This window comes from Lissotriton helveticus, chromosome 2_1 (genome assembly GCF_964261635.1).
Source record: "Lissotriton helveticus chromosome 2_1, aLisHel1.1, whole genome shotgun sequence".
Lineage (NCBI taxonomy): Eukaryota > Metazoa > Chordata > Amphibia > Caudata > Salamandridae > Lissotriton > Lissotriton helveticus.
Genome location: NC_136059.1, coordinates 6,071,850 through 6,099,147, shown reverse-complemented (window position 1 = coordinate 6,099,147; position 27,298 = coordinate 6,071,850). Strand labels below are relative to the sequence as shown.

The window sequence follows — 27,298 nt, the reverse complement described above, 5'->3', positions numbered from 1 at the left end:
CAACCTATGTTCAGGCTATGTCCCGCCCCGGTATCTTCGTCAGACCCTGCTGGGTCTAAGTGAGCATTTGCTCCAGTTGCCAGAGGGGCTCTTGCTCCTAGGGGTGGGACTTCAATACCATCCTCTCACCTGATCTGGATAGACATTCCCGGCTCGTACTGCGATTGGGACCCCACTCTGGCCGACTTCGTCACTGCGCTGGGTCTCGCTGACATCTGGCATATGTAGCACCCGGAATAGCGTCAATACACCTTTCTATCAGAGGTCCACCATCGCTTCTCTAGACTGGACCACATATTTACTCAATCTACCCACTTTGCACGAGAGGGCGAGTGTGAGAAAGTGACCTGGCATATGCTGTCCACTATTCTAGTGGGCACCTTGCACCAGTCCAAACGACACTTATTGATGGTATGTTTAAGGACAACCTATATAGAAAGCTATCCAGTAGTAGCTGTGGAGAGCAGCCTTCAGGCTAAGTCTTGGCTTGTTTACCAGTCTATAATCTCATGAATGACCAAATAAAAGGAGAACCACACCAGGTATATATATATAAAATATATGTATTTATTCTAAACACATCCCTCTAGTCTCTTTATGAGGCTAGAGGCAAAAGTACATTAAAAACTTATTTAGCACACAGTAAATTAGCAATATATACGTTGAGCACGTGGGGCGTACCAAACCATATATTAAGAAAGTGGTTTAAGAACCACGACTGACATAGATACAAGTCCTAGAGCCTTTAGAACCGCTGGGGCCACCAGGAACCACCCAAGGTAGTGACACAAGGAACCCACGGGGGACGTGTGCAGTGTATAAACACAGCCGCAAATCGTCATTAACTTCTATGGGGAAAGTCGCGGTTGGAATTTTAAAGATAAAGAACACTTAGAAGAGGACTTGGAGCAAACCCCTTTAGAAATAGGCAGTTCTAGAGTCAATACCCACGGGAGCACCGAAGTACTCGAGTTACCTCACCCAGGGAAGCCGGGTGCATAGGTGTCTTTTGGAGCCGGGTTTCGTCGTCAATTTCAATGGTGATCTGCTTCAAAGTGCTGCTGGTGACCAAGTCGAAAGTGTACTGGTGGACCCGAGGATGGATCGGATATCTGAAGAACCTGAAAGCAGAGGGGACAGAGTCTGGGTCACTAGCCAGTGACCAGGAAGACGATGAGCGGATGCCCACAGATGTCGGGTGCTTTTAGATGAAGAAGGTGAAGCTTGACTCTTCAGCCATGAGGAGCAGTTCCGGATTGGACCCAACAAGCCTTGGCAACAGCAACCCACGCAAAAAGCAAAGATTGGCTTTGGTGCAGACCAGCAAGGTCTGAGGGACTCACCACTTGGTGGGGAGTCAGGGCACGTCTGGAGCTACCAGGAAAGCCCAGGAAACAGAAGAGTTACATTCGCGGGGACCCACCAGTCGACGGACCAGGGATCGCGAAGGAGCCTCGAGCAGAAATGCTAGAAGTGGGCCCACGGAACACTCGTGGAGTGTAGGCTCACAATCTTCGGTGCAAATGGTGCTCGGGGCTTGGACTACAAATAGCCCAACGCACAACTTCGGGAAAGCTTGGGAAGCAGATGCACTTGCAAATGTGCACGGTGTCCAGCAGTTTCGGTTCCATGTTACTCGTGAGGGCTGCGAGTTTCAGCTTTGCTGGGATCTCGTGTCGGCCTCTGACAATTCTGGAAGTCCGTGTCCTGAGTCGCAAATCCAGCGGGATCCGGCGGGAGCCTTGGCAATGCAGACCGGCAAGATGCTTCTTCGGTGCCGGTTTGAACAGGGGAGTCACTCCTTGACCCCAAGGGAGATTCTTCCGTCTTCTAGTCGTGTAGAATGTCGAAGTTCCAGGATATATGTTGCAGAGTTTCGTCCAGGTGTAATCTAAAGTCCTAAGTACTGGGGTCCCATACTTAGGCTAAGATAGGGGATTGGACATACTCTGGGGACCCACATACGGGAGGGTCTGGGAAGAGGGGTGGTTACACCCATTCTCTTTGTCCAGTTTCGCGACAGAGCAGGGGCTGAGTGCCCCTGCAACCGGTTTGAACTGGGGTATGCACAGGGACACCAAGTGTGCCCCCAGCACTGTCTGAAAAGCTTTCTCTGAATGCACCCAGCCTGCCCCAATACACTAAAGACTGTCTGGGAGGTGGTTACACCTTCCTGTGACAGGAAACCTATTGTCCAGTCCTCCCCTGTAGGAGTTTCATCCAGCAGCAGGAGGTCAGACCCGTGTCTGTGGCATCCATATTGTGATGCCAGGGCTCTTTTAAACTATTACTGGTTAGACCAGTGTGTACATGTGTCTCCCTCTAGAAGGGTGGAATTCTACCCCCTCTGCCAGGACTGGCGGGGGGGTAGGATTCATAAGTGTTTGACACCAAACACAATATGTTTCCATGCAGCCATTCCAAAGTTAGCATTTACAGCGAGGTTATAATGCACTTAAGAGTATATGGTCTGGCTGCATCACAGAACAGCCTCAGAGAATAGATTCCGAAAGCTGCAGAGGTCCTGCTCATGCATGGGCACCCTCTCACACAAAACCAAGCACTCTGCCTTCAGGATTGATAAGGTCTGCCATAAGAGTGACTTATAGGTGTATATGTGTCAGTGATTAAAGGTAGATATAGTGAACCTATATCTCAGTAAGGGGTGCATGCCAGTCAGTCATAAGGCTTTATTTCGATATAAAAGATATCATAAAAGCATCACACATTTATAAAAACACACTTATGCATAAAAAGGGATTTTCATTAATACATTTACACCAAATTTTAAATTTAAGAACAAGAAGGTAAGGCAATAAATAAGAATTTTTAATATACAAATTAAACACATTGAATGAGCCTTTTAGCTCTAATGCACCATGACCATGATAAAAACTTTGAGAGACCACAAACGAACAATGAGCGTGTGTCTGACATTAAAATACGAAGTTAAAGTGCCTTGTGCCCAACAGCCGGCATATAGGTTTAAGCCACCTTTTCCTCGGATTCACGTATGCCGGGCAGGCAAACAGGATATGGGCTACAGATTCAATTTTGGTTGGACAGATAGGGCAAAATGGTATTGTTCGGGACGGGGGTTTCCATCGAGCAGTTAAGGCGCGCACTGGAAGGACCCCCACCCTAAACCTGAAATACAGAGCCCTATCTGCTGATTTGCAAACAATATCTAGGTAGGGTTCCCGAAATGGCACATCTTTAAACCTCAGGAACTCTTCCGTTAACCTGCCAAGAGTTGGATCGGTACTAATTCTAGAAGCAGCCCATTTCCAATAGAGAATCTTTAGGGTTGCCTTCGGGGGGAAAGACCGGTTATCCCAGGCTTCATTAAGGCCTAATTTACCAAGCAGGGATCTCACATCTTTTAACCACTTTATTTTATGCCATCCCGTCATCGCCATGACTTCTGCTAGCCCCTTCGCATACTTAGCAAGCTCTGGTACTCGCTACAGCCGGGCCCATAAGAGCAACGGCCGAAGTGTTGCCAGATCCTTGATAGGACGACAACCTAAGTCAAGCAGCAAGGGTAACATTGGGGTGCTCTGTGGGAGTGACATTAAGTCCCTTAAAAACTTATTTTCGGACTTTGTCAAGTGATCTACATTGGAAGTGCCCCACAGCTCTGCCCCGTAGAGGGCTGAGCTGACACCCTTCGCTTTCTAAATGTCGATGACAGGGGCGATCGGTGTAACCGAAGAGGACCGCTGTTCCTTAAGGAGCGCCCCCGTAACCCTCTTGTGGCTTAACAACATTTTACAAAGATGTGGGGTCCACTGCATGGTATCTGACATTCAGATACCCAAGTAGTCGAAGACAGCGACCCTTTCCAGGGATACATGATTTAGTACCGGAGGTCGGCCAAGTACTTAGTTTTGTCTGTGTTTATTACTAAGCGTCGTTGGATACAGAAAACCAGGAAGTTGTCTAGAAGGCTTTGGAGACCCGCTGGGGTCTTAGATATTAAAAGCATGTCGTCGGCGAATAAGAGGGTAGGAATCCGCTCCCCCACCAGGGATGGGCATCTGATGGTTTTTTTAGGAGGTGCTCGACCACACCATTCACATAAAGTGAGAAGAGAGTGGGAGCAAGGACACATCCCTGGCGGACCCCTCTCTCCACCGGAATTCTGTTGGTTTTCTGTCCCTCAGCACCCCACCTCACTTGCGCAAAGTTTCCTTCATGAAGCCTCACTAGGATGGACAGAATATTGGGAGGGATCCCCATATCAGCCAACACTCCCCAAAGGCGTTCTCTAGCCACAAGGTCAAAGGCAGTCTTTAGATCTATAAACGCCAAATAGAGACTGCCTTTGCCTATGACAACCACTTTCCAATAAATTAGCAATAATCTAAAGGCCTGCTCTATTGTCCCGGTGCCTGCCCTTGTAGTGTAGCTCCTATCTTCCCAATAGGCTCTGCGCATTGGAATAATACCTACAGCAGTAAAGGCCTAGGCCAGACGTTAACTAGGTCTACTACTGTCGATACTAGACTTAAGTTTTGGGTTTGCCAGCGTAGCTCAGAGTTCGCTAGAAACTTTCTCGAATGTTCAAGGAGGAATTAACTTCCCTGATTAGACAAGAAGGGATTTAGTTTCTGACAACCATAGAACATGACAACTTTGCTCTCCCCTAATCAAGAGTCAATCTCGAGAGTCGTGTGAGCACAGGGCAATTATTTTACTCAGTCAGTACGTGCATTCTTAGTCTCATCAGATTGTAGAGAAAAGGAAGAGACGGGCGTGTTCAATAAAAAGGTGTTATTTATTGATCAGTCTCTTTTCTCGTACAAGAGAAATGGATCGATATTATTGCAATACTTATAGTTAAGTAAAGTGCATACATTAAAAGCAATAGTATAAAATAATACTGTAAAAACATTGATATGGTTTCTGAGCCATATGATGTTTAAAATGATTAAAATATATTTACATACACATATACATTTGACTAAACGTACTCAACTGGTGTTTCTAAATACGCCTACCCCGTGTACCGGACCTAAGTCTAATGCGTGGGCGGGAATAGAAAGTTACAGTTTAAGTTAAGTTTGTTTTTGCCAAGTGAATAACTAAAGGAATTCTCTGTGAGGGGTTATTCAGTTCTGTACCTGGAATTTAGGATGAATGAGGAATGGTATCTCTTTCTCTGCTCTCGATATTCCAGGCCGCCTGCGAGGGCTGCCCGAAAGCGCCGGTGCTGGGTCTCTCGGCTTGAGATAGCAGCGCGTCTCTCAGCGCGTCAGGAAGGCGGGGCTGCGCCAGCGGGGTCTGCTCTGCTTCTGGGCTTCGGCAAGTATGGCTGCTCCGTCTCGTCACCACGCGTGTGTTTGCATAGGGCAAGATCGGCAATATTTATACCTTAAAGGTGCAGAGATTGACGTAAGGATGGACATAGATACGTCAATAAAGATGTCATACGACTTGCTCGTTAGCACATTCTTTACTAAAGTTCTCTGTGAAATCAAAACAATGGCCGCACGGATTTTCCAGGTTGTCATAGGTTTGATTTGTCATGAGAACGTCGTATGCCTTATCAGGGGCTGGAGGAATGTCGCTTGTCTAATTAGATCTCAAGCGTTATGACCTAATCAGATAACACGTTCCTGTGCCGTAGTGTGACTGCGTCAGATAACGGTATCTGCATCATGGGGGCTTTTCTTGCCTCATGGGCTGACTGTTAGTTAACTTGATAGTTAGTTTAACCAGAACAGGGTCAGGAATAGGGGGATTGATTCAGAACCTATAGGAATACACGACACCCACTCCACGCTAACTATGGTCATATTTACTAATCTATGCATAGTATAACATAGTACAACATACTATAGAGTATAGTGTATACCTTACCACCCCAAAATGCATAAAAGCATTTTGAAATTTTCAAATATACTGAAAAATTGCAGTCATATATATTGTATGCACTTAAGCTATGAATTAAATGCAAAAGTAAACACGCATTTGTATGCATTATTGCTAATTTGGTATTTGAGAAATACACATGAAATGGCTCTTAATATGGCTATACAGAAAGGAAGTCCGAGATCATTTCATCACATAATAAAATATTTATGAACATACCAGCGGGCAACTAAAGTTTATAAAGTATCTAAAAAATAGAAATCTTAGTTCTCTAGGAATAGTTTCTTACTTTAAGCAGAAGATAAGTGTCCCGAAAATTTTGTAAAAAATAATTTGGGGCTGCTAAAAAATTGCTGTCCGTGAACTGGTGGGAAAAATTGTTCATGTGACTTTATTTTTAAAGTTGAAGGCCGAATTCAGGGAACGCCGTGTGCGAGCTTGCTCAAAAGTCTCTATTTCTGTTCTGGAGAGAACATCATATCATTAAGGCTTTCGAAAAAACTGTCAACAGCTTCATGGGAAAGTTCCACTAAGTCGGAAATAGGTGTAACCATGCATTCGTGCGCATGATTGTCTCCATTGACATTCTGATTCGCATTGCTGACAGAAGGTCGTACCTGATCGATGCTGCTTTCATCTTGAACTTCACTACCCCTTAATCGTAGTGGTGAAGATTCCACGAATGCCGTCATCAGGATTGGCAGCCTTTGAGGGCAGCACAAAGCGTGAACCTTGGTAGGAACCAACAATGTATCTGCATCCACTGGCGCATCCGATTGTAGCGTCAGACAGGTGTCTAACACGCATTCTTCTCCGCATAGCAGACACCTTAGTACAGGTAAAACACACCTTTGCCACATTGGTCGAAATGATAGAAACCAAGTCATGTTCAGGTCTCTAAGCCGGGAGAGTCCCAGGATTTTTGATATCCGGTCCCGGTATCCAATGGCTAGGATCGTATCTTCCATTGTCGCGAGAGTTTGATCTGTGACATGGGTTGCCATAACGAAAAATAAGGACTAAGAATAGGATTCCTGCAATTAGTCCCAGGATCAGGGGAAGTCCGCCAAAAATCGAATGAATGAATATGAAATATTTAAGATTTCGCTCAGGATTTCCGCGAAATGTACGGGGGAATTAGTTGATAATAATGTATGTATCTCTGCAGTCGTCCTTGCGACTTGTAGATCATACGTTTCTTTTGATGACGTGAGCCTTGTAGGCGTCTGAAGAAGCACTGTTTTCATTCTGCTTAAAGTATCTATTCGAATAGAAGTAATTTTCAAATTGGGCCATGCCCTTGCCTCCCTGTCTGGAAAGGAGCTGGGGAACAAAGAACGTCCACAGCACTTGACCTTCGCAGTCGTAGTGACTAGATAAGGAGTCCCGGGCATAAGACTACAACATCTGCGGTCTACAATAAGAATGTAACTCCCATTATAGAGTCTTTGAAAGAATGGTTCTATTTCAGTTGCAGGTGCGCCTTGCTGGTGACATGGAAGGTTGTATGAATTCCCTTCACAGGCTCCATGCAAACTAATTCCGTTACACAGAAGCGTGCCGCTTAGTGACATAGCACAATTGTTGCCACTAAGAAACACTTTCTGTCCTTTATTACTGACACATGCATATGAATAGGGCAGGTTCCAAGTTGTTTTAAGGTACCCCTTTCCCAATTTCTCGTACATGCCAGCCTGTATATATTTTTGGCAGTATTGAAACCTGAAGGTTGAGATTGGAATATTTATGATTCCGTGGATTATCCATTCACTGACAGGTCGTTCTGACATTGTCATTGGTAATCTTTCTAGTTTTTCAATGCTCAAGATTGTATAATCAGCACCCCTTTGTGCCATACCGATTTGTCTATCAGTAAGGTTAAAGATTTGGAATAGTGACGTTGTGTTGATTAAACGCCAAGGCACATAGCCTGAACGCAGATTTTGTAACGTCCAGCCAAGCTGTACAATAGAACGCAATTGTGACTGTCCATGTTGTAATAACAGTAAGTCTTGCGATAATATATCGATTGCTGAAGACACAATGCTGTCCAATGAAAAAATTCTGGAGGACAGAGTCATTAACCCATTGTCCACTACAGAAAGTGATTTTTCCAAATTGATACGGTCAATTTCCCGTATTCTTTCTGCTGTTTCAATTTGAGTAACCTTCCAGGCCTCATTGTATGCTGCATATACAGAGGCTGCTATGAAACGCTTTTGACGCTGTTTGCGTGGTCCCATTATGAAATCACGCAAGTCAGCACCATCAGTAAGTAAAGTTAGGTGTTGCTTAATTTCAGGCAGTGTGGAAGTTTGTAGCCATTGAAGGCATAATTTGCCCACACTGTAGGTTGTGATTATCCCTGGGTGATGTCTTTGGGGATATCTAGGGTCTGGCCTGGTCATTTTGAACCCCTGTGTTTTATTCAGGAATCTGTCTTGACAGTTATTTGTATCTGTGGGCCAGATCAACCATTGTTTCCAATCAGGATGTGTTCTGTTTTGGTTTAATATATGGTTTACGTCTATCTCTTCATCTGTATCAGAGCTATTGCTAAACATTGTTGGCTTTGGAATAGACGGTTTATTTAAATCTTTGATTTTGGCTAAGCCAAGACAGGTGGTTTGTTGGACAGTGTCATTTAAAAATTTCATTTGTTCTGGGATCATGCAGGGTCTAAACAAAGATTCTATACCCTGTACTTGCCATTCTTTTGTACCCCAAACACTTTTCAAATCAACATTTTTGTCCCAATAATCAAATCCAAAAGTATTCATTTTTTCGAAGAATGAATCTGAATATATCAACTTTGTGTTGGTTATCATGGTTTTCATCCCTGTCTTGTTTGACAATTTAAAATAAAATGTTTCAGCATTACTTATGTTAAAACCTGAAAAATATGAATATTTGTCATAAACGGTTCTTGAGCTCCCTTTTGGAGGTGTAGCACAATGTTCCCATTGATTATAATTTAAAACATTTCTAGGTTGTGCAGATTTATGCAAAAAATGGTTACCATAGTGGTTATAGCAATACATACTATCATAATTTGTAGAACCTTGCAAATAATCATGTTTTGTAAATTTAGCAGACATTACTAAGTCAGACATCATGTTATTAATGCTTTCGAAGTCCCAATCATCAGCAAATGAGTTTGGTTTTGCAAAGTCACTCAAGGAGATCTTGATTTGGTGTGGATATTTCAGGATCTCGACCGGACCATAAATTTCATAGTCAGTGTTGTCCCAGGCTACCCCACCAGGTATAGGATTGGCTGTGAAGTTGGCTGAAGAAAGTTCTCTTTTCTCGACGTGTGAAGATGTGTGTGGTTTGAGGACCAAGTTGATGTTCTGACTTGCTGTGTCCATTTTAGCATATTTTCCCTCAATGAAGCGTCCCAAAGTAAATACCATGATGAGCCAAAGTATGAGGATAAATGCACCAAAACCCACCCAAAATTCAATCCATGGAGAAATCAGATATGTTTCTTTCAGTTGGTTCAAAAGTTCCTTAGCTTTGTCTTTAAAGGATTTTGATGATGGCTGTGTCTTTGATTCACTGAGGCTTTCAGAGGAATCATCGAAGTTTATGAAGTAGCCGGATGCAGTTCTGTCAATTGTTCCAATTGCTTCAGGATTTTTGTTTCTTGCATTGTCACTCGGTACTTCATTGTAGATTGGTGTGTCTCTGCTAAATGTTTTAATTTGGGTTTTCAGAGGTCTTAGTTCTATTGCATTGTTGCATAGTCCTTGTTGTTCTTCTGTAGGCGTTTCGAATGTGATGAGCCTCTTTGTTAGGTCCTCTGTACTGGTAGCAAACCTTGGTGTTTTGCTACTTATTGGGAGTCCACTTGGCCTACTGTTTGTTATCGGCCACATGTTGTGGTTTTACCAGGTCGATGGATACGACTCGGTTCTCCTTTTTTCCAGCAAGTGGCGGTAGTACAACTGATCTTGTCCCGTTGACAGACAAGACAGGAACTGCTTTTCTGTAAGAAGGCCCAAATTCCTTCTTTACCGCGATCTTCTCCCTGACTAGATCCCCGACTTTTGGAATCCAGACAGGTCTTGCTGGGACAGGTGGTGATTCTTCAGTGGTTGTTGGCTGTTGTTTCAACTGTATGTTGCTCAGGTCTTTTCTTGTTTTGTTTAAGTCCTGCAAAATAGCCAAACGGTCTTTGACATCAAAGCTTTTTTCTTTAACCACTGAAGTCTGACTGTCGAGGTCAGAGATAATCATTCTAGTTCCAAATAATAATTCGTACGGACTGAATCCCTTCAGAGAATTTCTTGGCAAGTTATTTAGACTACGTTGGACACTTATTAGATGTTTGACCCACCCAGCTCCCGAACCTAATACCTTCGCCGTTATAGATTGCTTTATGTCACGGTTTTTTCTTTCAACAATTCCGTTCCCCTCAGGGTGAAATGGACAAGAGTACCGCAATTGCACGCCCATGCTGACCATGGCCTCCTTATAAGCCCGAGAGCTAAAAGCAGGACCATTGTCCGAATGCAGCATGCCAATTGCGTATGTGCCGATAAAGACTCGCAAATCTTTTATAACAGTTCTGGCGTCAGCCGTTCGCTGGGGCCACATCCATATAAATCTCGTGCATGAGTCCACTGCAACCAAGATATATTTATAGTTACCATCCCTTTGTAAGGGACCGCAGTGGTCTAGATAAACACAGGCTAATGGTTTATCCGAGATTAGAAGGGGTGTCTGCGCTGGACGTCTCACCGTTGATACTTTCATTTTTTGACATATTTCACATGCTAGAACATAGTTCCTTGTTTGTCTTCTCATTTGTGGCCACCAGTATCTCTGTTTTAATAATGATACTGTGGCTGAGACGCCAGCATGAATAGAAGCAAGCCCTTCGTGTGCCGCTATTATTAGTCCTAACCTATGTTCCATGTTTGGAATTGCCCTATCCCCCACTCCAGGGATTCGAGCAAAAGGAACATTGTTTGCATCAGTTATGTATGAGTATTTTACTGGAAAGCCTTTAGGGAGTGGTTCTATCGAATCCTTTTCTGAAGCGCTGACAGCTTGTAATATTTCGCTGTCTATTTTTGTTTTTGACCGGGTTACGGCAGCTACGGAAGCCATTTGCACAGCTGCCTTCGCGGCCTCGTCAGCCAATGAATTCCCTGCAACGTGAACGCCATCACGTTGATGACTCAGTGTATGTATCACGTGAGTCTTTGGTAGTTCTTTTTGTAAAAGAGCTACTTGTTCCCAGAGCATTTTATGCTTGATTGTGCCACCTTTAGCATCTTTGAAACCGTTCTGAAGCCAGATCTGCAAATATTCATTATAAGATTGAACGCAATAATACGAATCGCACACTATGAGTGTGGGGAATTCTCGATCGGTATTTTCAAGCGCCATCTTGAATGCTAGTAGTTCAGCTCGCTGAGCTGTACAATCTCCTAGGGATTGTGTTTTAGTGAGGGTTGGTTTAAATTTCCCTTCGTGCCAACGGCCTTTAACAATCGCGCACGCAGCACTGTAAGCTTGTTTACCCCCTACTGCGGGTTGTGCTGATCCGTCTGTATATATTATACAGGCGTAATGTCGTAGAGGCAGAATGTCGATTGGCAGAGGATACGTCTTTTCATATTTTAGATTTTTTAATTCTTCTAGTTCTTTTTTTTTTTTTTTTAAATTGTCAACCAGGCTATACTTGATAATTCATATCCTACGTATAAGACTGTTAAATGAGCAATTCTGGACTTTTTAAAGTTGAATTTGTAACCCTCTGCTGCGAACCCAAGTATTATGGTGTTTACTCTTTTCAAGTGAGTCTCCAAGTCATCATCTGTTAAGTAAATGTAATCGACATAAGATAATGCTTCATCATCATATAGTTGTAGTAATTCTCTTACTCTCGCTGAGAATACCCCCGGGCTGTTCTTGTACCCCTGGGCTAACCGACAGAATTGTTTTTGAGTGCCATTTACTGAGAATGCAGTTAAATATCTGCTCTCTGGTGCTATGTTTTGACAAAAGAATCCATTGGAGATGTCCAAGGTTGTTTTGTATTTTTTGCGCACTATGTTATTCATTAGTGCAGCACTGTGTGAGTTTTGCACTGCAAAGGTTTTGCAACATGTGTTAAGGTGTCGGTAATCCAAAACTAGACGATATGAATTGTCTGGTTTGGAGACCGGAAACAAAGGGTTGTTCATTTGTGAGGTGCAAGTTTCAATCACCCCCTGGTATTCTAGCTGATCTAGTATTTCATTTACCTGTTTTTTAGCTTCTTGCTTAATTGGGTACTGCCATTGTGCAGTAGGTTGTGATTTTAACTGGATTTTGTGAGGAGGAGAATCCTCATCCCATCCTACATGATTTTTATATAAAGCAGGTGCTAAGGCCACTGCCCACTTTCTAGCAAGTGTGTATTTTTTATGAATCGGGATTTGATTCGAGAAGGCAGGCAGAATTACTTCTTCGCCATGAGGGCACTCCCTGACAAACTCTGGTGGCCAGTCTTTTTCAGCTAGAAGGATATCATAGCCCTTGGAGAGATTATCCCAAAATAGTCCCCTTATTTTCCTAGTCTTATCTCCCTCTATACGTAATGTTATCTCGTATATCTTGTGGGGTTTGCTAACTCTGGTGTCTGCAGTTTCCACTTGAAGATATTCATTCGTGTCCACTGTCTCCAGATGATTCATAAGGACTTTGCGAGCTATGCTCACCTCTGCTGCGCTGTCTAGCATTGTCTGAGCCCACTCTCCGTTTTTCAGTTGTGTCCTCAGTATTCTCGGCATTGTTAACTACCTTGATACTGGCTACCTTCTTTTTTGGAAATTGTAATTTCTTTTTTAGCTGAGCAGGTTCCTTGTCTTTGGACTTGGCGTGCTCTTCTCTTTGTTCTGATCGTCCTCTTCTTTCCGATTTCTGCGAGGAATTCTGAAAAGATTGAGAGGGACGTGTATCAATGTCTTGATATCTATCAGGTTTTTTAATATTATCCCTATTTCTAAGGTTATATCTATTCCCAGAGGGGTCACTCTGCGGTGACCTCTGTCTTCGGTTTGGAGATTTTTCTCTTCGCCTAGGAGACCTTCCTCTGGACTGGAATTTCTTTTCTTTTGGATTGGATTGTTTGTTTCCATCCCAGTTCTTTTTTGGTGAATTGTTATTAAAAAATATTTTTTTCTGGACTTTCAGTCAGTTGCGGTTTTACTGGTATTCCACCTAAACTATCTCTACCTAGTTCTTCATAGGATTTTTCTATGATTCTGGCAATTTCAGCTGGTTGGTCTGCTATATCTGTCTCTTTTAACCTCTGGCGGATCGCCACGTTTGCTGCTTCACCTTTTATATTGGCTAATAATATAGCCGAGACCTGCTTGAAGTCTTTCAGTAATTTCATACCAAGAGTTAAAGCTGGTTCTGGACCGTATTCATCTTGAATTTGTTTTAGCACATCTGGTATTACCGAAATGGATGGAACACCGTGCGTTTTTGTGTAGATGGAAGCAAAGACTGTACCCCAAGTGTCACAGTCCTCTATGTGTGGTGCGATTCCCATTGGGAGACATATAGTCAGAATCCTGTGTTTTTCTAGCGGGGTGGTGTCAGGAAACACCGCCTCTATTTGGGTAATTTTCTGTGCCAACCAGAATGGTATTTGTTCCCGTTTAGCCGGAACTTTACCTAGGCAGGATTGGATGTTCTGTGGTGTGATTTTATTTGTGTTCCCCTGGTGAGGGGTCAGCTGTGGAAGTTTAATCGCTGGCTGAATTGTTGAAGTCCGCATTACATACTGAACTAATTGTCTGTGAATTTTTAGTAATTGTTTTAGCTGTATTAACAGCTCTCCTGTAGACATCCCTTCGATGTCTGGGTGTGGTGTGTATCCGGCTAAGACCGGCCACGTTGCTCCTGGTCTACCTAAAGGACCGAGCCTGGTGATGTGATTATTGTGTTTTAGGGCGCCATCAAATAAGAGCAAATGCTCTTGGAATTTGAATGGTACTTCCACCTCCTCGAAAGGAGTGTACTCATTAGGAGGTTCCTCTATTTTGTAATAGTGGAAGTACTTTGTTACAGCATTTGCTGCTGGAAAATGTATCCATGAATAGTATACCTCTGTCTGCCGATATTCGTGTGCCTCAATTACGAATATGACTGTGCCACCTCTAGGTGTCAGTCCATTTTCTATAAGCTTTAGGGTTATAGATCTCCTTTTGATGACCGGAATGAGTATTATATCCGCGTCTGCTGCTTGCATGGTAGCATCAGCATCTGCGAGTTCAGTTGCTAATCTAACTGCCTCTCTTTCATCATCACTCTCTGCCATTTTACCGACAGGAAGCTTATGTCTTTTGTTTGCAGATCAGGTTTCTTATGGATCAAAGATTAGATGCACAATATTTTGGAACAGTGTATCCTTCAACGTTGACTATACCAAGAACCATACATAGGAGTTCCCTCCTGCGAGGTTTTGGAGGATATTACCTTTCACCCACTCCAGACGTCTTTGGAGTTTTTGGGAAAAGGGGTCTGAGTGAGATAGCACGACTGAGTTACTCTAAATGTCTTACGTTAGTTTTATCGCCCTTTCCAAACACGTTGGGCGCCATGTAGTGTAGCTCCTATCTTCCCAATAGGCTCTGCGCATTGGAATAATACCTACAGCAGTAAAGGCCTAGGCCAGACGTTAACTAGGTCTACTACTGTCGATACTAGACTTAAGTTTTGGGTTTGCCAGCGTAGCTCAGAGTTCGCTAGAAACTTTCTCGAATGTTCAAGGAGGAATTAACTTCCCTGATTAGACAAGAAGGGATTTAGTTTCTGACAACCATAGAACATGACAACTTTGCTCTCCCCTAATCAAGAGTCAATCTCGAGAGTCGTGTGAGCACAAGGCAATTATTTTACTCAGTCAGTACGTGCATTCTTAGTCTCATCAGATTGTAGAGAAAAGGAAGAGACGGGCGTGTTCAATAAAAAGGTGTTATTTATTGATCAGTCTCTTTTCTCGTACAAGAGAAATGGATCGATATTATTGCAATACTTATAGTTAAGTAAAGTGCATACATTAAAAGCAATAGTATAAAATAATACTGTAAAAACATTGATATGGTTTCTGAGCCATATGATGTTTAAAATGATTAAAATATATTTACATACACATATACATTTGACTAAACATACTCAACTGGTGTTTCTAAATACGCCTAACCCGTGTACCTGACCTAAGTCTAATGCGTGGGCGGGAATAGAAAGTTACAGTTTAAGTTAAGTTTGTTTTTGCCAAGTGAATAACTAAAGGAATTCTCTGTGAGGGGTTATTCAGTTCTGTACCTGGAATTTAGGATGAATGAGGAATGGTATCTCTTTCTCTGCTCTCGATATTCCAGGCCGCCTGCGAGGGCTGCCCGAAAGCGCCGGTACTGGGTCTCTCGGCTTGAGATAGCAGCGCGTCTCTCAGCGCGTCAGGAAGGCGGGGCTGCGCCAGCGGGGTCTGCTCTGCTTCTGGGCTTCGGCAAGTATGGCTGCTCCGTCTCGTCACCACGCGTGTGTTTGCATAGGGCAAGATCGGCAATATTTATACCTTAAAGGTGCCGAGATTGACGTAAGGATGGACATAGATACGTCAATAAAGATGTCATACGACTTGCTCGTTAGCACATTCTTTACTAAAGTTCTCTGTGAAATCAAAACAATGGCCGCACGGATTTTCCAGGTTGTCATAGGTTTGATTTGTTATGAGAACGTCGTATGCCTTATCAGGGGCTGGAGGAATGTCGCTTGTCTAATTAGATCTCAAGCGTTATGACCTAATCAGATAACACGTTCCTGTGCCGTAGTGTGACTGCGTCAGATAACGGTATCTGCATCATGGGGGCTTTTCTTGCCTCATGGGCTGACTGTTAGTTAACTTGATAGTTAGTTTAACCAGAACAGGGTCAGGAATAGGGGGATTGATTCAGAACCTATAGGAATACACGACACCCTAAAGCCCACTTGGTAATCAGAGAGAATCTCGTTTTCTTTAGCCCATTGCAAGATTCTCTCGAGTACCACCTTTTCCAACAACCTTTTGAGTGGAGTCTATTAAGCTTATTGGACGATAGTTGGAAGGGTCGTCCCTATGCCCCTTTTTAAAGATGGGGACGACCTCAGCCCCTTCCACGATTCAGGGATAGCGGCACCTTTATCGATAGCGATAAGCATAGTATGGATAAGCTTTCCCCATTTTGACAGATTGGAGCGAAGCAGATCCCCGGGAATCCCATCCGGGCCAGCTGCTTTTTGGCTCACAATACAACTAATCGCATACTCAACTTCCTTGATTGTAAACGGGAACAAGGTGTTTTCTCCTGGAAGTATAAGGGGGTTACAATGAGCAAGACCGCTAGTGACTCCTGGCTGGCAGGTATATAATTTGGAAAAATGGTTGAACCATACCTCGCCCGTAATGTTACATGTAATGAGATCGCTATCGGGCCTATTCCTGGCTCTTATAGTGCTCCAGAAGCGACCCGCATCCCTCCTGGCACTGTCCTCTTTTAGCGTTTGCCAGTACAGATCCTCCCACTCCTTTTTGGCATTTACTATCACCTGGTTATACTCTTTCCTAGCGTGCTGAATCAAGAGTTGAGACTTTGCCTTGACTGCCTTAATTAAAGCAGACTTCTTTTGTCTGCATTTGGGTGTATACCAGCCCTGCTTGGCCCTAGGCCTCTGGTGCCCTACTTCCCCACCCCCTCGCATCTGTAGCAAGAATAGATTTCTTATTGACTTGATGGTATCCTGGAACACTGCAGTTGCTCTAGAAGGGTCAAAGTGTTCCAGAAGGATCTTGTCTAGCTCACCCTGTGAGGCTACCAGCAGTGTTCCTATGGTCAGAGCTTTATTTTCATCCAGAGCTACTTTACTCCACTTAAGACGCCTACCACAGTTAGAAGGAAAGACTTTTAGAGTGGACTTAACCGGTCCTGGGACAACTGGGCCATTTTTGCTTGGCCACAAATATTTTGGGCCCAATCAAAGTAAGTTGTGGTCGCTATCAACAGTGGGTAATATTACCATATCCTGGACACTTTGCCATAACGTTATATTAAGGAGGATATAATCAATCCTTGACGTATGGTTAGCCCTATTATATGTGTGAGCGCCCAGGGGATCTGAGGCTGTTCTCCCATTTGCTGCTCTTAGGCCAAACTCCACGGTCAGAGCATTCATTTGAATTGCCCTTTGCGACCATCTTTTTATTGGTTGGCTCGCTAGCGTTGGTATACCCCTCCTTGCATCGTCCTCAGTGAGGTCCAGGATGTCCTCTGTCGCAAGGGGCTCAAATGTACAATTAAAGTCCCCCGCAACCAGTAGCTGCGTGCCATCGCGGCAATCTCTAAGCGTCCCTTCAAGTAATGCAATTGTGGGGGATAGGGAACCACCTTTGGTGCCTCTAGCATATATATTAAATATGTCAAGAGTTCTCCCTTTACCTGGACCTCTTAATGAGATCCCTAGGATGTCTAACGAATTACACTGCTTTTGCGTGATGCTGCAGCCCAAAGAAATGCTCACTCAAATAAGGCGCCCGCCCGAGGGCCGGCCCCTCCCAGACGCCGGCAGAACTGCAGGTAAAAAGTACGTGGTATAGCCAACTCTATGATTTGGTTCCAGGCTCCAGGTCTCCTGGAAAATACAAATCATATGGGACTCCACCAAGGTATTCCAATCTGGGAGAGCTAACTTTCTAGTAATACCTGCTATGTTCCAACTAATGATCTTCATCAGTGGTCCATCAGCCACTACTTGGTCCTGTAAACAAGTTGTCCGTACACTAGATAGAATCTGCTGCTCTCCTGCAGTCTCAGTTGCCAAACGCAATGACGAGAGGACATGCAGCGATGAAGCATTGCTCTGATCAGTAGATAGAGCTGCTGAGGGCATATAAATACCTGTAGGGACAATATATGTGACCTGGCCATTGACTGGATCAGGCATAAGCGTGGAATTATTATCTGTTTCGTCCCCATCAATAGACCGGCAATCAGACTCTTCAATTTGGGATAATAACCCTTGCCTTTCCCCTGGGTATATTGCTTCCGCCGGGGTTAAATTAAGGGGTGTAAGGGAATTCCCAAGAGATATAGTCGAAGACCTGTACCATTGGGGCCTTTTGTTACCACCAGGGGCAGACGAATGGCTAGTATACAGATGAATGCTATGTCAATACCCATTATTAGTTCCATAATAAACAGGACCGCTGCAAAAAGCAGGATTTGGGTAAGCATCGGAGTCACCAGCAAATACTCCCCAAAATGTATTTCCTTTTCTCTGCTCCTGGTGCCAACCTGGTGGCCGTGAGTAGAAATAACCCAAACTATAAGTGCTAATACCACTGTCATCATGTGCATTCTGCTGGTTACAGATAAAACTTGCAACTCGTGGATCCCTGAAATTAACTAAAATGCAGTCGCCTGGGATATCCTTGATCCTGCTTCCCACCCAGCTAACTCGCCTGACGGAAAGGACCTGGCCTTCAAGTTGCCTAGGGAGGGGCCTATTTTTATTTAGCCAGAATGTAGTTTTGTTTTTGAGTTTGGTATATGCCTCTAATTTACCTGGCATTAGCCGCGAAACTCCCACCAAAACAACTACACAAGGCGTACAGGCTGGAGGCAAGTTGACATGAGAGAAACAAATTTCAGTGTTATGAGCTGAATCAGGCTTTAGAGATAGATCTTTACTCTGTGTCCCTGCAATACCATCAGTGCGGTCATCTTTCTGTTTGCATGCGGATGCACTCTCACTGACTCTTTTGTCCCCTTTAGCCGATGGTTGTTTGGTGGGTTTACTGGCCTTTGTTTTTACTGTTGTCGCTGGGGATTTAATTCCAGTCGGGGCCGCTGGGGCACCTTGTTGGTTTAGAGACGCATGTTTACCCTTCTGCAAGGGGTCCACAGATGGAATCTCCTTCTGAGCAGCTATTACAGGGCTTTTTTTTTAGCTTGAAGCTTGATTAGGGCGTTTACAGAAAAAAAGTTATCGAGTGTCCCTTGCTCAAAGCGATCCAGTCTTTCTGATAGAATTTTTATTCTCTCAAGTACTGGTAGTATAAAGGACTTCATGATTTGCTCAATATGAGCGATGAGTGGGGTTTCTGTAGCAGGATTTGAAGAGTGCACTACGTTGGGACTGGTATTGGGTAGCGGGGCAATATTACCGCTAGTTAATCCACTACATACTGGATTATTAAGGGATTTCTCCAGGGGGGCTCCAAGGGGGTCTCCATTCTTTCCCTTGAATGTGCATCAGCTGGTAAGCATATGTCGTTAATTTTAGTAGTTACAATACCAGCTGCGTTATTACTAACATTCTTCTGCTTTGTTGCATTATGCTTACCAGCCACTTTCTTACATTCAGTCCCACCTACATTCCCCTTACTATTTTCTGCGACTGGGCATTCCTTTGTATCGTACCTGGACTTTCGCCTAGCCAACTGCCCTCTAGTTGTTACAGATGGGCCATCGCTGCTTATACTAAGCTGGGAATCCGTGGCCGAATTAATAATTAATGACGTATCACAGCACCCAATGTCATTAAAAGTAACTGCCTGGGAAGAAAAATCCATAATAACCTCATTTTGGAAGATAGAGGGGGTCATTGATAATCTTACTAGCGGCGAGATAGTCACAGGAGATGCATTACCCCCCATCGGGGCTAGATCTTGGGATAATGGGATGTAGCCAACCCCAGGAAGAGCAAGAAGAGATGGCGCCAATAACGAGTCCTGGGAGTTAAGAGTAAGCGCCAATGTATTAGAGGAGGGCAAGGGGAGGAGGGAGCCAGCAGGAAGCAAGAAGCGGCGCTCTGTATTCTCTATGGCATTGGCCACCACGCCAATAGTTTTTTGCAGCATGCAAACCATTGCTGTCAGGCTAGGAAGCTGAGGATTCGCAGCTGCTTTTAACTTTGGGGCAGGAGCGAACAACGCGGGGTTACATTTCCGCATTTTTACCACTATGAGTAGGGAAATAGAAAGACCAGACAAAGATATATACACAAATACTATGTCTGTGGCTGCTACTAGCAGATACCACACAAAATACACCTCAATGGAAAACACTAGAGGATAACAATCTCTATACAATAAAAGCTGTGTGGCTTTAAGTCTTACTGCATCAGAAAACAATCGCCAGATGGACCGGATAACAATCTAGGGGGCACGAGTACATAAGCCCAAGAGGGCAAGCCCAGCCCGGCCTCACCCGGCCACAAACGGCCACAAACGGTCCCGCCCTTGTCCCGGGCTTCTCCCGGGACGGTCCCGCAGCGGGGGCCTGGATCAGTTATGTAGAGCACGCGTTGTCCAGAGGGCAGGGCTGAGCGGCAAGCGCGGACCAGGTGAAATGAAATGAAATGAAAAAGAAATTTCTAGAGCGCACTGCGGCCAAGCGGCTTCCTGGCGCTGAGGAGCACATCTACCAAGCAGACCCGGGGGAGTTTAGCCAGGGAAAGCCTGAAGAAAGAAAAAAGTTTTGAGGGCTTTCCGAAAGTGGGAGAAAATAGGAATGGAGCGAATAGAGAGGGGGAGAGTGTCCCAGATCTGGGGAGCCCGCACCGAGAAACGGGTGCCACCGATGCGGGATTTGCGGAACCGGGGGACGTGAAGAAGAGAGAGGGAAGAAGAGCTGAGAGAGCGGCTGGGGACATGAGAAGAGATTAAGGAGTTGATAAAGAGAGGGGCAGAACGGGCATGCGCCCGAAAGGCCAGACAAGCAAGTTTAAACTGGGACCTGAAATGAACAGGAAGCCAGTGAAGGGTTTTGAGGGCGGGAGTGATATGGGAAAACTTAGGAAGACGGAGAACAAGACGGGCCGCCTGGTTCTGGATGGCCTGGAGACGGCGAGCTTCGTAGGCAGGAATGCCTACGTACAAGCCGTTTCCATAATCTAGGCGGGATGTGATGAGGGCAGTAATGATAACTTTAAGGGCATCAACAGAAAAAAACCGGGAGATTTTGCGAATGAGGCGGAGGGAGAGGAAGCAGGAGGAGACGACGGAACTAATATGCGCATGCATAGAAAGATCATAGCTGATCTTGATGCCCAAAGTCCGGACAGAGGGAACTGGGGAAGGGGGAGGAGCAAAGGAAGGGGGCCAGTGAACTGAAGACCAAGGATTAGAGGGGCCACCGGTGAGAACGAGCTCGGTCTTGTCGGGATTGAGCTTCAAATGATTGAAGCTCATCCACTGGGAAATGAAGACAAGAGTGGAGCTGAGCTTAGGGAGGGAGTGAGTAGGGGAAGATAGATCAAAGACGAGCTGGAGGTCGTCTGCGTAGTTATACACCGAGACCCCCAGCTCAAGAAGCGAAGAAATAAGGGGGCGGATATAAAGATTGAAAAGAAGGGGGGAGAGGGAAGAACCTTGGGGTACCCCACAAGTGACCGGGAGGGGGGGTGCAGAGAAATCAGAAAGGTGAACTGCCTGTGATCTGCCCCGAAGAAAGGACGCGATCCAGGAGAGGGCAGTGCCCTGGATGCCCGCTGCGCTGACACGGTCGAGAAGAATGGCATGATCGACCGTATCAAACGCAGCGGACAAATCCAAAAGGACTAGGGCCTGAGGGAGGTTACTATCGGCCTTTCCTTTCAATTCATCCAGGACCGCAAGGACCACACCCTCGGTAGAGTGGCCAAGACGAAAGCCAGCCTGGTGAGAGGCCAGGATGTTGTTCTCCTCTATGTAAGTAGAGAGGCAAGATGTCACGTAGCTCTCAAGAATCTTCCCAAGATAGGGAAGAAGGGAGATCGGCCTAAAGTTCGATGGAAGGGAGGGGTCCAGGCCAGCTTTCTTCAGGATAGGAAGCACAATGGCAGTTTTAAAGGAAGCGGGGACAGAACCCAGAGCCAAGCAAGAATTGAGAAGGGTTAGGGGGGGGTAGGACAAGTGGTGTAAAGAGTTCTGAGGATCCGTGCAGGTGCACAGTCCGCCGGGGAGCCGGACTTGACCTTAACAAGAAGGTCAAGAAAGAGCTCTGGTGAAATGGGTTTGAAGTGATCCAAAACAGAGGGGGAAGAGGAAGAATGATCCGGCAAGTCAGGGGGAGGCACGATCGGGATGTTGGCCTTGATGGTGATTATTTTATTGATGAAGTAATCATTCAAAGAATGACAAAGAGATTGAGAAGGAGCAGGGGAAAGGCCTGCACGGTCAGAGGTGGCAAGGCTACGAACCAGTGAGAAGATCTCACGAGATTTATTGGCCGAGAGAGCTACGCACTCCGTGAAATATTTAGATTTGGCCGCTAAGATGGCCGATTTATAGTTCTTAAGGTGTTTCAGATCGAGCAGGGACTCCTGGTAGATGGAGTCCCTGCAGCGTTCAGCGCAGCCCGCCTGATGCCCTTCTCAGCCCCACAACAAGAGCAAGAACAACGACAGCTTCCTTGTAGCTGTCACCTCCTCGGGGTCCAAAGTCGAAGCGGCACCCGCATAGCGGGTGCGGCGAGTCATGGGCTGCCTCCTCCTGCAACAACAGGTCAGCAACAGGGCTCCTCGTCAAGCAAAAGCAGAGTTCGTTCCCATAAGATTGACGGTGCGGGGGGAATTTGTGCGCACGCTGTAAAGGGGGCGGGGCTGAGCGGCGAGCGCGGACCAGGTGTTTCAGGTCGAGCAGGGACTCCTGGTAGATGGAGTCCCTGCAGCGTTCAGCGCAGCCCGCCTGATGCCCTTCTCAGCCCAGCAACAAGAGCAAGAACAACGGCAGCTTCCTTGTAGCGGTCACCTCCTCGGGGTCCAAAGTCGAAGCGGCACCCGCATAGCGGGTGCGGCGAGTCGTGGGCTGCCTCCTCCTGCAACAACAGGTCAGCAACAGGGCTCCTCGTCAAGCAAAAGCAGAGTGGCAAAACCCCTGAAGCAAGCCAAAGCAACAGGTAGCAACCTGTAGTATTACAAATGTGAGGGTAGAGGGGGGGAGGGCTTGGCAACAAAAAGATCACTCTAGGCAAAGCATATGCTCAATTATACTGCCAAATGAATATTTAGCTAGATTGGCGTAAAATGGGAGCGTGACACAGGCTGTGGGCAAAGAGCGTTTGAAAAGCGCTGCTCCCGCGCTGCAATAACCCATGCATGCACCACCTTACCCAGGCTGCAGTAGCAGTCATGTGGTGCCGTTTTGGAAGGCTTCCCGGGGTGGCATAATACATGCTTCAGCCCCTGGTAGGCCTCTGGGGTACCTATGCCCTGGGTACATAAGGTACCATATACTAGGGACTCACAAGGGTAACCCAGTAACCAATCTGGAGTGCACCTAAAGTAAATGCAATCAACTGGATAGCAGGGCCCCAACCAGACTAAAGTTGAAAAAAAGAACCACCAGCAAAAAGTGGGGGTAACCATAGTAAGCAGAGCCTACTCTCCTACAACAAGGTCCACCACTGAGCTAGGGAGAGCTCAGAGCACACACAGGTGTGGCTGGCGGTGTGGGGGCATTCCAAAACACCATGGGGCCCGCAACCTATTAGTGCATGGCACCTTAAGAACGCCAAAGTAGTTGTTGACCTGATTCAAGCCACTGCTACATACTTCGAGCTGAATGAGGGGTCGTTTGATTCTCACTTAACTCTGTGGGAGGCATATAAGGTGGTCGTCTGGCGCCAAGCATACTCCCTGATAGTCGGATGGAAAAGGGACAAGCAGGCATAACTCCTGGTGCTGGAAAATGAAATGACGGCCCTGCATCATCTGGGGCGGCAGGGGACGAGCGAGGAGAACTTGCCTGCCCTCCGCCTCAAACAGAATGTTGCAGGGATTCTGCACAAACACAGATCTATGCACAGGATTATGGGACCTTGGTGTTTGGGGACTGGGTCTTCCGATCACCTTAGTACCCACGAGCCCAGGACCAAGTAGCTATAGAGTCTCACTTGCTCTCCTACTCACTCACAGAGAAGCAAACGATTAGACACCCCAGAAAACAACACTCCCAGATCTCTCAGGAATTGCGGTAACAAGACACACCCTTTCATTCGAACTCTTGTACTTGTCCACAATAAGATTAGACAGAGACACAAACAGTTATTTATTTTAACTAACGTGCCCTAACATGCAGTATACGTGCCACAACAAGCAGGAAAATGCATTGTAAAAATATTGACAGCATAGCAGCTAGTCCATAAACCATGAAGGGAGATGTCATTGTAGAAAGATAGTCGAGCTTATCCTCCCTCCCCTTGGTGAGAAGAGTATTATTATACATTAGAAGGTCTCTGGGCTTTGTCAGCAGACCCCGTACCTAAGCCTATAGATTGGAGATTGTAAGGACGCGGAATGGGAGGCGGCACTGGGAGCCTTTTGTGAGGTGGTCATTAATAAATGGTTTCACCTGGTTCACCTACGTATCCTACATTGCTCATATTACTCCAGGACTGTGGTCCGGGCCATGGGCCGCTGTCGGACGGACCTCTGCCTTTGGGGTTTTGGTGAAAGAGGCACCTTCTTCCATACTCTGTGGTCTTGTCCGGCGGTGAAAGCCTATTGGCTGGAGTTGCATTGGGTCATTGGGGAGGTCATGGGAATGGCACCCCCGACACAGCGAAGATATGCCCTTCTACACATTTGGGGGGAGGATGTTCCACCGCCAAGATATAGCAAATTATGGTAGCTAAGCAAAACATTGCACGTTTATGGGGCGCTAGAGAGGCGCCAACAGTGGTGGGGTGGGAGGCGTACGCTGACATAGCAAGAAAGAGAATCTATAGTTGAGCTGTGGCTGGTGTCTGCAGGTGTCTGCAGGTGGCGCTGGAGAGCTGTAGAGCTGGGAATCGACAGAACGCCAGAACGCTTAAGCACAATCCTCGGGACGGACGCAGTCAACATCGCTGCTGCTGCGGCCGCGGGGGAATCGGAAAGACGGAAAAAACGGCTGGCTCCGTCTACTGCCTGCCTGCCCGTCTGCCGAGGCTGCTTGCGGCTCCACTGGGAGCAGCCGTACAGCCGTACAGCCGACTAGCCACGTCTACAGAGGACGCCAGAAAACTTAAGAACCGCCGCCGCCATCGGACACGGCCGTTGCTCCTCCCGCTGTTTCCACTTGACGCTCCCACTGCTTCTGCTGCCCCCCTCCCCCGCAATAGATAAGCGGGGGAGAACAGACCCGCCATTGGATGCGGTCGCCGTTGCTGCCTCTGCTGCTGCTGTCCCTCCCCACCCCCCCCCCCGGTCCCCCCCATCCCCCCCCCCCCCGGCGAGAGAGAGAAAAGCAGAACGGGCGAAAGTAACAACTGTGTTAAAGGGAGGGCAAAAGCGGTATAAAGCGGTCTCCAACTACTGTTCTAACTACTCCTCACTGTCCTTCACTGCCCGAGGCTGCGGGAACCAATATAGTATTTATTTATTTATTTATTTGTTGAGATTTATAGAGCGCAACGATTACCCTAGGGCGTCTTGGCGCTAGTAAATTCCACCAGTCCACACTCGTTGCATGAGGCTCATTGGTTGAATAACCATGTTTTTAGGAGTTTCCGGAATTGATAAAGGGACGAGCTCGTCCTGATGTTGTGCGGGAGGGTGTTCCAAAGTTTGGGGGCAGCCACTGTGAAGCGACGGTCACCCCAGGAAACTTTCTTTGATCGTGGAATAACTAGGTGATGCAAAGAGGAAGAACGGAGCTGTCTTGAAGGTACATAAAGTTTCAGTTGGTCTTTAAGCGAATGTGGTCCTTGATTGTTTAAAGCCTTGTAAACTATACACAAAGACTTGAACTTAATTCTATTTTCGATTGTGAGCCAATGATACTGCCTGATTATTGCTGATATGGATTCAAATTTTGAAGTTCCTGAGAGCAGACGTGCCGCCGCATTTTGAATTGATTGTAATTTGTTTTTGACCCTAACCTGAGCGTTGAGGAAAAGACCGTTACAATAATTCAACGCTGTTAGAACTAAGGAACTCACCAAGGTTTTGATTAAGGTCTCCGGAAGAAAGGGTCGAATCTTTCTGATCATTTTCAATCTAAAGTGTGCCGTTGAAGCCACTTTGTTTGCGTGGTCCATGAAACTAAGTCCATCATCGAAAATGACGCCTAAATTCCTAACTTTTGATGTAGGGGTGGGAGGGGAACCAAAGGCAGCTGGCCACCAGTAGGAGGACCATGCTGGAAGAAGCGGACCAAAAATAACTACCTCGGTCTTCTCCGAATTAAGTTTGAGGCAGTTGATTGCCATCCACTCTCCAATTGCGAGCAGACCGTTTTTAAAGTTTTGCGCTACTTCTCCTCCATCACCCTTGATAGCCAACACCAACTGCGTGTCATCCGCGTACGATGTTAGGCTCATCCCATAAGCCCTGATGACATTGGCAAGGTCCGACACATAGATATTGAATAGTGTCGGACTAAGGGATGAGCCTTGGGGGACACCGCATGGCAGCGAGAGTTGGGCAGATCGAAAAGGTCCAAGGGTGACCGCTTGCGTTCTATCTGCAAGGAAGGAGGCAAGGAGATTTCTGGCTGAATGACAAATGCCCAGTTTTTCGACACGGTCGATCAGGATGTTATGGTCGACCGTGTCGAAAGCTGCTGATAGATCTAGCAGTACTAAAATTGCAGTCCCGCCTTGGTCACGAATGGCCCTGACATCATCGGCGGCCTTTATAAGGGCGGTTTCAGTCCCATGATGTCTACGAAAGCCAAATTGAGAGTCGTCTAGCAGTCGGTGTTTCTCGATAAAGTCTGAAAGTTGGAAATTCATGGCTTTCTCGACTACTTTAGCTAAAAACGGTAGGCTCGCAATTGGCCTATAATTTTTAAGCTCGCTTTTATCCAAGCCGGATTTTTTTAATAAAGGTTTCAGCAATGTTTTTTTTAAGGCATTTGGGTAGGTCCCTGAGGACAGGATGGCGTTACAAACTTCAGTCAGCACCGGTATAATGGAATCCATGACTGAGGTTAGTGCTGAAACTGGACAGGGATCAAAGGCGGAGCCTGATTTAATGGTTGAGACAATGGTCTTCGTTTGGTCGTCTGTAAGTTTGTGGAAACTTGACAGTGTCGTGGCTAGGGATGGACAAGGAGAGATGGTGTTCGTCCTGGATGTTTTGGAGGTAAAGGCTTGATAAATGTCATCCACTTTGGTAAAAAAGAAATTCGCCAGTTCATCACAGAATTCTTGGGAGGGAACCGGGGCAAGGTCAGAGATATTACCTGCCAAGATTTTAGTTATTTCATATAGGCGTTTACATGAATTTATGGCTTGGTCAATTTGGTTAGAGTAATATGATTTTTTTGCCTTGGTGATCATAGCTTTATAACGTGCCAAAGCTTCTTTATATTCTTTCTTACTGGCCAGGTCATAATTTTTTCTCCAAATCCTTTCCAGATTCCTATTACTACGGACAATTATGGACTATGGATTGCTATGGTCGCAGCGTT

At 45.8% G+C, this 27,298-nt stretch overlaps 1 protein-coding gene across 1 annotated transcript in view; it reads right to left on the bottom strand.

The window, feature by feature from the left end:
• The window catches only part of LOC144817663 (uncharacterized), an 85,081-nt gene that overhangs the window by 44,344 nt on the left and 13,439 nt on the right, over window positions 1–27,298 (bottom strand). The gene's annotated exons all lie outside the window — the stretch shown is intronic.